Source organism: Triticum urartu, chromosome 5 (genome assembly GCF_003073215.2).
Source record: "Triticum urartu cultivar G1812 chromosome 5, Tu2.1, whole genome shotgun sequence".
Lineage (NCBI taxonomy): Eukaryota > Viridiplantae > Streptophyta > Magnoliopsida > Poales > Poaceae > Triticum > Triticum urartu.
In genome coordinates, this window is record NC_053026.1 from 14,512,325 (window position 1) to 14,523,004 (window position 10,680).

General features: G+C 41.8%; 1 long non-coding RNA gene across 1 annotated transcript; it reads left to right on the forward strand.

Moving 5' to 3' along the window:
- Positions 1–3,475: 3,475 nt before the first annotated feature.
- Positions 3,476–4,170, forward strand: LOC125555450. The gene is made up of 3 exons (XR_007304709.1): positions 3,476–3,559; positions 3,670–3,731; positions 3,968–4,170. It is a non-coding gene; the product is annotated as an uncharacterized LOC125555450 (long non-coding RNA).
- The last annotated feature ends 6,510 nt before the right edge of the window (positions 4,171–10,680 follow it).

Consider the following 10,680-nt stretch of genomic DNA (forward strand, 5'->3'; position numbering starts at 1 on the left):
TGCACAGAAAATGAAAACTTCCTTAGGCAACATTGTTTGCCATTCCAATATGCACCCTTGTGCACAATATGAGATCATTTGAATAAACTATGCCATGAATGTGGCTATAAGATTGATCATTTGGCTTGAAAGCCATGACTCTTCACGCATGACAGCTCTTTTCTGAGAACATTTTTTAAAAATAATTTCTGTATTACAAGTTTATTATTTTTCCTAGAAACTTGGTCACATATAATGACACAATGCGAAGGTTTTCCAATTTTTTGATTTTTTTGAATTTTTTATGCCCGTTTCAAAATGCGGACAAAACGGCGGGCTTGACCATTCCTAGCTAGTGGTTGAATCTTGGAAAACTTTTGATGTTTCTCTGATTAAATAGATACTTATGTACCTGGAAATGATTTTTGGAAAAAATAAAGAGCAAACTATGAGGCAGCTGTAGTTCAAATTTGACCCGCTTCCAACTGAATCGGCGGAAATTTGTCTTTTTCACCAGAGGTGGATCAAAACTTTTTACACCCAATCATTTGGTCAATTGTGCATTAAATATGGCCTAGTATTTTAGAAAAGTGATTTGGTCCAATTTTGCAAGAATTATTTGGTAGGTCCTTCACAAAAAAACCTCATTTGGGGCACTTGGAAAATGGAAAATGAATTTTCCGTGCACAGAAAATGAAAACTTCCTTAGGCAACATTGTTTGCCATTCCAAGATGCACCCTTGTGCACAATATGAGATCATTTGAATAAACTATGCCATGAATATGGCCATAAGATTGATCATTTGGCTTGAAAGACATGAATCTTCACGCATGACAACTCATTTCTGAGAACACTTTTTAAAAATAATTTCTGTATTACAAGTTTATTATTTTTCCTAGAAACTTGGTCACATATAATGACACAATGTGAAGGTTTTCCAATTTTTTGATTTTTTGAATTTTTTATGCCCGTTTCAAAATGCGGTCAAAACGGCGGGCTTGACCGTTCCTAGCTAGTGGTTGAATCTTGGAAAACTTTTGATGTTTCTCTGATTAAATAGATACTTATGTACGTGGAAATGATTTTTGGAAAAAATAAAGAGCAAACTATGAGGCAGCTATAGTTCAAATTTGACCCGCTTCCAACTGAATCGGCGGAAATTTGTCTTTTTCACCAGAGGTGGATCAAAACTTTTTACACCCAACCATTTGGTCAATTGTGCATTAAATATAGTCTAGTATTTTAGAAAAATAATTTCGTCCAATTTTGCAAGAATTATTTGGTAGGTCCTTCACAAAAAAACCTCATTTGGGGCAATCGAAAAAATGGAAAATGATTTTTTTGCCAAAAAAACTCATTTCTCATGGCACCTTTTTAAAGATATTTATCTCAATTCATGTTTATTATTTTTCCTGGAAACTTGTCCACATTTGGTGACAAAGTGAGAAGGTGTTACATTTTCTTGTTGAATTTCTCGGGTCATAAAATAGCTAACATGATTTTAACACATTATTTTTAGTCAAGTACGACCAATTTAGATGGTCATAACGTCTTACTGCACTCTGATTGGTTCGTGGACGTCTCACGCGGATCATGCATCAAACACCGTCGGATGCTCGCGGATCCAACGGCAGTCCTTGACCCTTTCACACCAACCTCGAAACCCTAGCTATGTCCTCGTGCTCATTTTCCAGCCACCCCCCGCCTCCTTTCTTTCCCTCTCCCCTTCCAGATCGGCGAAGCTCCTCTCCATCCTCACCGCATCGCCACCCCGACCCCCTCCCATTCCTCTCGCGACGCATCCACCGCATCCGTCGTCTTCTCTCTCACGACGCTTCACCCTTCCCGACCCCCTCCCCTTCCTTCTCCACACAAACCGATCCAAGACTCAAAACAATCGTCCTTTCCCCCCTCATTCGATCGATCCCGACCGGCCGCGGCGGCAATGAATCTCTTCGGCGGGGCTGGCGGCAGCGCGATGCTGTCAGAGATGTACCAGAGCGCGGGGCCGCTACAGGGCAAGGGAGAAGCAAAGCAGGGAAGGGGAGCCGCCGCGACCTCCCACTCAAAAATCCCCCACACCCCGCCCCCGGCGCCACTCCACCCCCTCCGCCGCGCCCGAGCCCGCATTAGTCGGGCTGCCTCCCAGTCCCACCGGCGTCCGTAGCCATGGGAGCTCAGCAGAGCGTCAATGTCGGCAAAGGTACGTCCCCTATCCCCTCCCCTCGCGGCCCTAGCTCGACCCCTCCTCGCCCGCTCCGCCGTTTCGTCGGGGACCGAGATGTTCCGCGACTGCGCGTGGCTAACGTGTTTGCATGAATGCCGCAACCAAGGTGGATTTGCACGTGACCTCACCCACACGCTCTGCGAGGCGCTCCTGCTGCCGCCCCTGAGGTGCTCGGCCTTTTGCCCCCATGGCCGATTTGGTTGGTTTTGTTGGATTGTTGACTGTGTTGTTTTCTTGGTCTGTTCCTTTTCAGCAGCTCCAGCGCCTCAATCTCGCAAATCGTCGGAAGGTTCTCATTCCGTTGTTGCAATTTCATCTTCATATGCGTTCCAGAATTCACGCAGGCATATTCGGCTGATTCGTGCGCATGCTGGTGTATCTCAAGCGAGCTACTTCCAATTCAAAGTGTTGTTTACAGGTAACTTAAGCAAGCATCTAGAGTCTAGACTCTAGAGTGAGTGTGATTATCTGAATTCACATACGCGTACTGTGTTCCCTACTGCCTATGTTTCGAGGAGACGCCCGACAGCTTGCAGTAGTGGATATATAGATTCTTCCCTTGCTTTTAACTAATTGCCTCAAACTGTACATCCCTGGTTGACAGTCATGAACTTTTATTGTTGGTAATCTAAAATATTCTGCATATTTAGTGTCCAAATACAGTCCAAGATAAATCTTAGCTATAAATATTCTGCATATATAGTGTTCAATTTGATCTATAAGATCTGAGTTTGTTGTACTATTAATGGTGTTCAATTTCTTGTTTGGGGCTGGGCTAGAAAACAATGTCTGATTCGTCTAGCCATTCGACGGGCTAAAATAACTAGCTATAAAATGACATCAAGTTCTGGTTTACATGCTATTCTCGTCGTTCATGCTGACAGACTTTTTATTGTAGTGTTTAGAGTAGATTGAGTTGATGGGTGAGTACTGGTTTCAGATCTGTTCCTCTTGTAGTCTGTCTCATATATGATGTAATGCTTTGTGTATTGGTTAGTGCTGCTCTGTTGTATTGATGATGTATGAAATTCGCTCTTGTGCTAGTTGCAAGTGCGAGAATCTGAAAACTAGTGTGATGACAGTGACCGTTCTGGTTGTTGCAAAATCGAAGCATGGTAGAAATTAAAAAAATTGTGTAATTGCACCTAATAGCAAAGCAGTACTACTTGCAGGTGTTACGTTTTTTGATCCCTCTTTTTTCCTGCTGTGTGTACTGAGAAAGTTTGTTATTTGCAGCTAAGAGGGCATGGGCCTTGACCTCCACGGACGGTGGCTAGATCGAGCGGAGCTTCCCTTCCTCTGCCCGGCGGGACAAGGACAAGGACAAGCAGCAACATCATCGCATCATCAAGGTTCGATCCCCCTTGTTGCAATCCCTCCCTCCCTCATGTTGAATTGATGTTGAATTCAAGCCAAGGTACCCGTGATTAACCTCTGCTTTCCTCTCTCTCTCCTTGTGCAGCGACTGTTGATTGGTCACCACCAAGCTCAGGTCCATGGAGCTCCAGTGTCAAGGGCACAAAGGTCAGCTACCTGCTGCTCCTTTGTTGATTCTGTTAAGAATTTAATAAGTGCATGCTATATTGTTGCTTACTAGGCCAAAAGTGTTTTTTTATGCTAGAAGTCATTAGTAGATCATGAATCCTTCATTTTGTGTTGCATTCACCAGAAAACTGCTATTTATCATGAATCCTGCTAGTTCTGGATAATTTGGTGACTACAAACCAAGTCATGTACTGCTATGTATTGTTTGGTGCCAGGGGAGGACCAGTGCTTATTTGTATAGCACAAATGCTGGAATCGACGCGCGCAGAGAAGCAGAGGAGGGTTGGAATCGACGCGCAAGGCAGCGAGGTCCTCATCCACCGGGAACAAGTCCAACAAGGCCTCGCTCGGCAAGGCCCAACACGCAACCAGGAACAACAACTAGGCGGCCCAACTCCAACGATTCATTGATACCCCTCAAAAAAAGGTGATTCATTCATGGCTCATTTCGTTCTTTCGATCTATGTGGTGATCTGACATGCTGTTGGTGCTATGTCTTCAAGACTGATATGATATCCCCTGTCTGTCTGTCTGTCATGATGATGCTACTGCTGCTTCTTTTGCTACTAAAATATGGATCGAATTTTATGCAAATTTTTGGTTCCAATGCACCATGTTTCCTCCTTGGATCTGCCACAATTGTGGCCCTTTTTCTTTCACAAGATACAACTAAAATTCTACGCACTGACATGATCTGTTTCACATATTTTGGTATACTTGCTAGTATGAAGCACTAGTATCTTTTGTTTAAGCTCAAGTACCAGCGCTTGTTCCTTTAAGCTCAGACCAATACATGCTTTTCTGTAACTTTAGATATTTTCCAGAATAGTTTGCTTGGTCCTTCATATCTAAAGCTTGCATGTACTGTAGAAGCTCTACTTTATGATAATACTTGCTTGTGTAACATCTTTCATGGCATACTTCTAAATGGACAAGTACGTGCGACGTCCAGCGTCAACAATGATGCGGACCATATGTTCAAGTGTTCAAATGCAGCCCCATCCATTGCATCTACACAAAGGTATGTACTCTGTCTTGCTGAACAGGTATGGGCCTGATGCTTGATGTCCTTATGCCTGATGCATGTATCATGTGACATACACATAATTAACTTTGACATAGTTGCTCTGTTACAGCAGATGGCAAAATGAATAGCTAGTGTCTGTTTAATTCCATCATGCACCTAGTAGTTTAATAGGTACTATTGATTGAATATGAATGTTATTCCATATACTCAACTGGAACTTCGATCTGCTGTAACTTTGAATGATGGTTTTTAAACCTTGTCGTGTATGTGGAACATTCCATGCTCGTTTGCTGCTAAGTTTGTCATATGTGCCAATTCAATTCCCAATTTTGATCAATAGCCATATTCTGGATAAGTAGAATGATCTGGTTAATAATAATAAGTAGAATGATAATATACTGGTGTATCTTTACTTTTTATTTTAAAAGTACTCTGTATTCTGTCAGTGACTTACCTTTTGTTTTCTTTTGAATGCTCAGATGTTTTGCATCAGCCTATCATTGCTTGCTAAGGGAGAAGCGGGACATGGAGAAGAAATCTTTCCATTAAGCAGATTATATGTTTGGTTGTTGTGAAGTACCAGATAGGCTAGTTCTATTTTTTTCACGATCCTGGAGTATTTCAGCAGCGCCATGCAAATGCAGTAGCGTTTGTTTTTTGTTTGTAAAAACTTAGTTAGCCCGCAGTCAGTCAGTAGTAGCTCAGCCAGCCAGCCAGCCTCAAATAGTATTGCTGAAATGAATGGTTGTAATATAATAACATTGCACGTTGCTTTGAAAATGTATCAGAACTGGGCTAGGCCCAAGATAGCTTGTGGTGTGATGTGTTGTAATGTCAATGGCATAATAATTTTTTTGGATTGGATCAATTTTTTCGGAACTGGGCTAGGCCCAAGTTATATTGGACAATTATTTTTGAGGGAAAAACATGAGAGGCCCAGCAAAGAAATGGCCCAGAAAAATACATGATCAAAAAGAAAATCTGCTGTTAAAAGGGCCACGCAAAGAAATCAATAAGGCTGAATTGTTGGGCCAGACCCATGTAGCTAATAAAAGCACAGGAAAAAAATACATTAAAAGGCCGAATTGTTGGGCTAGGCCCTTGTAGAAAATCGAATTGGACCGAGCTGATTCTTGTGCCACATCAGATTGCCACGTCGGATGACTACGTGGCCTGAGGAGGCTGCTAGTGACCAAACCAAAACAGTAGGCATATTTTGGTCGTAAACGTCTACGACCTTCTCACAGAGAAGGTCGTTAATTTCAGTTTATGACCGCCAGCTTTTGACCATTTGTTTTTGGTCACAAAAAGGTCAGAAATGGAAAATAATGACCATTCAGTGACCAATAGTCAAGGTCACAAGTTGACATATTTCTTGTAGTGGATAACTATTGGGTTCTATTTCCATTGAGTTTTAAATAATGAATGTGATGGCTATCTGCATCTTGATCTTAGCACAAAGAGCTTGGTAGATCAATTTAACTCTAGTTTTTTAAACCCTAATAGCGCCCCCTGTGGGTTCATAAGGTGATCTATGCACTACACATATCAAAATTAGGTTAGGAATCCTTAGCATCGAACCGGGTATTTGGTTTGGCTCCAGGTGAAAAATAGAGGGAAAGTTGAAGGCGATGGAAGTTCAGCTCCCAAGATTTGTCGAGGCGATACTAGGAAGTCAATAACTCGTTTTTTGCAAATTGGGTCTACCCATTCATCTCCATACACCTGAGTAAAATTGGTATTTCATCAAGGGTCCATCCCTTTTTTGCTTCGTATTGGTCCAAAACTGTAGATGGACTAAGATATCCATCGTTAATTTTGGTGATTGCTAAAGTTCTCATAGCCTTCGACCCACTCACTCATTTTCATACACATGACTAAATTTGGCTTTGAATCTAGAGCCCCCACCTTTCTTTTCTTCAAGTTGGTTCATAATTCGTTCAAAGGTTTGACAAAGATCCCATAGCCTCCGACCTACCAGAGGACTAACCACATAACAAGAGACTTTTTTTCTCTCTATTGACCTACTGAAGGACAAATGACTTAACGTCAGTGCCTACCATCCAAGGATTTTATAAGGAGCAAAGGCTCCCCGAGCAAGTTGTACATAGCTTATTTTCCCATTTCACCTTTATATTCTTCAATTGTGCAATTACATTTCTTGCATAATTTTTCGTGACTATGCACATTAGTGACATGAATCCAATATACATAGGCATAGAAGGGATCGTAAATCACCGACATATCATCATAACTATAACATGCACCCCTCCACCAGTTCGACATCGTACCCCGCCTTCCTACTCCACCATGGCGCCTTCCTACTCCATCGTCTCGACCATTCTCCCACGACCTTGTCTGTTGGCACACCATTGTACCCTTTTTCTCTACCAACCTTTTATGTCGCGCTCTTGAATCATCTCGGTGACCCGGCAATATTACCCAGACGGTCGTGAAGCTTAGCACTAAATCTTACTAGCTGGACACTCCAAGCTTCATTTAACTGGGTAGAGGTAGAAAAAAACATGAGCGAGCCGATAGGAGTCCTCCCTAGGATAGAGTTGCATTACTCACATCCATAGGGATCACACTGTAAATGTAGCCAGTCAAAGGCGATATGGAAAGAAAAATTAAATAGAATCAATTATTTCCACGCGGCTGCAGGAGACATAATTATTAGGTTTCTTTCTTTAACCGCACTCCACCTCCCCCTCCTCTATCTCTCCCCTCTGGAATCAATTCTTCCTCCACTGCCTAACGGAAGGCACCACCACCCACCGTCGCGGAAAAATTTCGATCTTTGTCCCCCATTTGCTGGCTGCGGTCACTCCCTCCCAGCGCCCCCGATGATGCCTCACTCCATGTGACCCCCTCCTCCTCTGCCAGGTGATTTTGCTCACTCCCCGTGCTCCCCTCCGAACTGAAATATGTGGTTTATCCCCGACTTTCTCCTTGCAAATTCCTCACCTTTGTTTGGTGCATGGGAAAGGGGGCTTTTGAGCTGCTCAAACTTGTTGTCTTATTCGAATGCTCCAACTTTTTCTAGATCTCTCTGGCCAAGTTTTCGTGAAATTGATACTCCCTTCGGTCCATCTTAATTGATGCATACTTAAATGGAAACACTTTGTATCTATAGTCTGATAAAACTCTATCGTCAGATCAGTCGAACATCCTCGATCTAATTGAAATCCAACGCTCGAGAGTTGTCCTTGTTTTGTAAATAAGAAAATAAAGAAAAAAAATCAATCGGTGGGGACCTGACGCCCGCAACGTCTGTGCGTAATATTCTCTCCTCGCCTCGTCGGATCACCTTTCCCCCGGATCTGCCCCGTGCGCCTCCTTCCCTCCTCCTCGTCCAGCAACACAGCGATTTCACCGGCCAGCTTCGCTCGCTCCTCCTTCGTCGAGCAGCCCGGCCACCCCATCTTCCACTCCACCGATGCGTCTCCTTGGCAAGATCAGTTGTGCGCCATCCTGGTATCAGGGAGTTGAGCCCCCATTCAACCGCGATTCTTGGATCCACAGGTTACAAATCGTCTGGGTCGGCTGCCGGAGTAGCACCAGGGGCCAGAGAACCGGCAGTGGATTGCAACCCCCCCCCCTCCCATTCGAAGCGCCCATCTCGAGGTCGATGGTATTGCACTGGTTCCATCGCCCTTAATTTGATTATTTGTTATTTTTGCAATGCAATATTGTTTGTAATTCATCTAACAACGGATTATTGGTTGTAATTTATGTTCATTGTCCGCCTAGTTGCTTCCTACATATAGGGATTCCAAAAATATGTATCCTCAGTTTGCGGCAAATCTTATTTTTTAATGTTTCGAAAATTGATGCTTCCACCTGACAATAATAATGTTTCAAAATCATCAGTGATTTTCGCGGTAATTAGTATGCAGATCACACAAATATGCAACCACATGTTGGCAGCCATATTTGTGAATTTCCATTTCAAATTTCTGTGCTTCCAATTAAGATTGGAGATAGCACTATTTTCATGCTTATGAGGTATACTATGTGCTTCTTCGATTGAAATAATTTGCCATCATGGATACATGCTTCTTTTCTTTTGTCATTGTCATTGTCAATTGTCATTGTAATGTAAACAATGCCCTCTTACTTCCTACATTTATCATATATGTTGCTCAAGATTCCAGTGAATTTTTTTCACATTACTGATGGGGCACACCTATTTTGCAGAATTAGATACTAATTGTAATGCGCTGCTTCCATGATGTACTTCTGTTTTGTTAATTCATATTGACGTTTTGCCATTATATTTGACAGCATCTGGTGTTTCAGACTATTTATCCTTAATTTCAGTTCACCCCTAATCATCATAAAGCATATCATAAAATTGATGCTTCCATATATCCATGTAAATATGTCATTGCGATCCAGCGGACACACACATCCCATCGACCGCCGTTCCTTGCGCCCACCACCTCATGCAACCGGCCAGCTGTGCTAATGCTCCACCTCTTTACCCGTGGCACCCATGTTAGATGGGAACCTACTTGAATCTGAACTTGCTTACAGAAATATATCTAATTGTTGTCTGAAACTAAATTTCTCTCTTTAGAAGCATATTTTGGTTATGATTGAAACAGATGTAATTGTTGCTTCCCAGATGTAATCTGTCCAAGCCGTTTGTTAATGTTGAATCCAACATTGCTCTATTTTGCTTCCTACTCATTAGAATGATGCTTTTGTTACACCACAACCAAATGATGAATGTTTCAAGAAAATCAATATGATTCATACACAACTGAATAAAGTTTCTACAATGTACTAATTGTGCTTCCAACAGCCAAAGGATCTTTGATCCTTGACATGGAAGCAAATTCTCTAGCCAAGAGAAAGAAAATAAATTTGATATGCTTCAAATTTTAGCAAAAACTATTTCCATGTGTCACAGTGTGCTTCATAACCCTCAGCATTGCAAGTGCTTCATTGGTACGTACTGTATGAAATGCTTCCTGACGCAGAAACCAAATACTTCCTCAATAATTAAATCCACATTTGGCAATCCCATCAATAATGTATGAGTAGGAAGCAAAATAACCAAATCCACGTTTGGCAATCCCATCTCACGCTCCACAATAATTAAATCCAATGGTGGAGGGGTAGTCTGATGGAAGCAAAGAATTAGTAGTCTGATTCCTAGCACTTCTCAGGCTGGTCGTAACAGGAGTATCATAGGTAGTATCATGCATGTCAACAAAGCAATGTTGATAAGGTGGCATGGAATTAAATGAAGAAAAAGATGCTTGGGTATCATATCATGATATTTCATCCGTCACAGTTTAGAAGGCGTAGTTAAATTTGCGTGCATTTCCACAATAGATAAGGTTTAGGGTGCATTGCATTTATTTCTAGTAGCTAATTAGTACTCCTATATACTATTTCTATCTCATAATCAATAGATAACCATCTAGGTCTCAGAGAATTTCCAAGCGCGCCTTCTAAACCGTGACGGAGGGAGTACGTTGTGTCATGCATAGCAATAAATGTAGTCCTATATAATACCAATATATGATACCATACATTACGGATGTAGTATCATACTCCCTCCGTACGGTAAATAGTTTATGTTTTCAAATTTGTCCACAAAAAAGTGCACTTCTAACTTTCCAATGCACCTTAAAGTAGAAAAAATACTTCTCTCTCATCACACGGTAATCAAGACCAATGGCAATCTACACATGGTCTTTTTAATTTCTACATGCACTTAGCTCATTGAGGGTTGGATAATTAAAGAGAAAAGAGATAGTAGCTTGCACCTTTCCAATGCACTTTTTACTTAACTTCATAATTTATCCTAAAATTTTTAGATGTACACTCTTCACCGGACAGAGGGAGTACACTAGTATGATACGCATGATACTAAGGGCCTATTTG